The sequence below is a fragment of the Peromyscus californicus genome, unplaced genomic scaffold (genome assembly GCF_007827085.1).
Source record: "Peromyscus californicus insignis strain IS unplaced genomic scaffold, ASM782708v3 Scaffold_4__1_contigs__length_199733344, whole genome shotgun sequence".
Classification (NCBI taxonomy): domain Eukaryota; kingdom Metazoa; phylum Chordata; class Mammalia; order Rodentia; family Cricetidae; genus Peromyscus; species Peromyscus californicus.
Genome location: NW_026294562.1, coordinates 112,589,766 through 112,592,719, shown reverse-complemented (window position 1 = coordinate 112,592,719; position 2,954 = coordinate 112,589,766).

Genomic DNA, 2,954 nt, shown 5'->3' with positions numbered 1-2,954 from the left:
GGCTCAATCCTTCGCTCTCCGACCCGCTGCAAACGAGCGAAAGTCTGTGGCCTGGATCAGACCACCACCGTCCCAGAGGGAGGGGGGAGAAACGAGAAGTGGCTTCTTGTTTTGGGCGTCTGTGCCAAAGGTCCTGTGCAGAGTTTGGAGAATGACGTGGTAATATGGGTCACGGGACTCCTCACAACCTAGGCTTTTTCTTTTTTTGAAGGTAGAAAATCAAAATCTATAAGTAGTTTTCTGCCTTCACCCCCATCGGGCAGATGGAAGGGGCCCACCCGGAGGTGCGCATGCGCTGAGGCGTATTCTCGCGCTGGGTTGGGGGAACCGGCCTCCTTCAGGCCCCTCCTCTTCACGGTTCTTGTTTGCTGAACCAGGTAGTCTTCCACCGGTTCCCAAAGCCCGGGGGAGGATTTCAACACGGTACCAAATCGGTGCCTCCAGACATGCCTAAATTTTTGGGCAGATATTTTATCTAGTGAATATTTATTACAATGATTATATTCAACCGGTTGGTGCCACTGCTGGCTTAAGGAAAGCTATATTTTAAATTATATATTTAGATTCAAGTAAAAATACCTTGCGATTCATGATGTATGCCAGTAATCCCAGCATTGTAGAAGCAACAACAGTAGTATCACCTGATCGTTTCAATCTCTGGGTCATTCTGGTCTATGGAGCAAGTTCCAAGCCAACCGAGGGCTATTTATTAAAAAAATCTGTCCGGAAAAAAAAATCTTAAAAATAGCCGGGCGGTGGTGGCTCACGCCTTTAATCCCAGCACTCGGGAGGCAGAGCCAGGCGGATCTCTGTGAGTTCGAGGCCAGCCTGGGCCACCAAGTGAGTTCCAGGAAAGGCGCAAAGCTACACAGAGAAACCCTGTCTCGAAAAACCAAAAAAAAAAAAAAAAAAAAAAAAAAAAAAATTATATGGTTCGGCCAGGTGTGGTGGCTCATCCTTTGATCCCAGCACTAGGGCGACAGAGGCAGGTGGATTGCAGTTGAGTCCAGCTTAGTCTACACAAGGAGTCGTAGCCAGAGCTGCATAATAGATCCTATCTCCAAAAATAAATAAATAAAAATAAGAAACAAAATTACGTGATTCTAAATTACCATGATTTATAGTCAAAATGTTGTTTGTAGCTGTTGAAAACTGAGGTCCTAGGAAACTGACAAGGCCTATGAATCAGTGTGAGCCACTGCATGAGTTTGTGAGACTTAGGCAAAAGGCAATTTTTTATATAGGAAAAGGTAACCAAATTGTTAGTTGACTGAAGTATTGCCTGTATCACATAAAACCTTTTTCTTTAGTTTTTCATTTTCAGATTTTTTTTTTTTATGTGTATGAGTGTTTCGCGCTCATGTATGTCTGTGCACCACATGTGTGCCTGATGCAGGTAGAGGTCAGATGGGGTGTTGGGTCATTGAGACAGAGTTACTAATGGTTGTGAGCCACCCTGTGTGGGTCCTCTGGAAGAATAGCCGGTAATCTTAACCAGGAGTCATCTCACCAGCCCCCTCAGGTACAATCTAGACAGACAGGTGACGGTAGCTTTGTGAGCCTTGTGGATTTGGTGGGTGCATCATTAGGCATGTAATGACTGAATGAGAAGCTTCCTCCCACCTCAGTTGTAGGACAGAAGTTTACATCTGTTTATCTGTAAAATGAAGAGGTAGAGAAGGACCACCATTTGCTGGGCACCTCCTTAATAGTGTATATATTTCCCCTTAGACCTTGTTGCATCTCCCAAAGGACGGCACCATCCTTTACATACCAGTTTACTTAAAGACTTCAACATGTAAACAGTGAACACATCAGTTTCATTATCTGGAGGACTCTTCCTTTTCGAGATGAGAACTCTTGGCGGATTTGTATGAGAAAAGGAACAATGACATCCAGGAGTCACTCCCTCCCTGGCAATTTTTACTGCTTATATAACCCTGGTAGGGGCTTATGACTTGTTTCAGAGGCTTCATGAGCCTTAGAAGTATTTATTTATTTATTTATTTTGATTTTTTCGAGACAGGGTTTCTCTGTGTAGCTTTGTGCCATTCCTGGAACTCACTTGGTAGCACAGACTGGCCTGGAACTCACAGAGATCCACCTGGCTCTGCCTCCCGAGTGCTGGGATTAAAGGCGTGTGCCACCACCGCCTGGCAGAAGTCTTTATTTACTTCTGGAGTAATGCCTTCTAAGTTTTGATTACTTCCTGGACCATGTAAGTTTTATGCACTGCGTCATAAATTTAGGCTTCCCACCAGGAGGGAATGTTTCAGCTAAAAAGAGATCCCTGGGGCTGGAGAGAAGGCTCAGGGTGTGAGAGACCAATTCCAAAGTATCCAAAGCCCTCTTCTGGCCTCGTGGAATGCACATGGTGCACAGACAGACAGACATTCAGGCAAAACTCCCATACACATAGAATAATTTAAAAAAACTAAAAAAGAAATGACTATGTAACAATTTAGAAGTTAGAAATGGCTGAAATGCTATTTATGTGCTGTTTATGATAATTTCAGGTGGGACATGCCATAAAGGAAAAAATGAGACTGGCTGGGTACACCTTCAGAAATCCTAATCTTCTAGCAAAAAAAGAAAGAGGTGTTGGGCAAGGCTGACGGCTCAGTGTGTGAGAGCACTTACAGAACTTGAAGACTTGAATTCGAATCCCTACTAGCTAGCTACATGAGCACAGGCATGATGTAACCAGTGCTGTGGAGGACAGACATGGGGAAGGGGGCTTGCTGGCTGCCAGCCAGTTTCAGGTTCAGTGAGAGACCTCATCTCAAGGGGGTAGATAAGGCATAGAGTGGTAGGATAGACACCTTGTGTCTTCCTCTGGCTCCCAGCAATGCATACACTTTTATTTTTAGCATTGAGAAGATAGACAAGTTGTAATTTTACTTACACACACACACATACACACACACACACACCACTTTGTTGTTGTTTTGAGA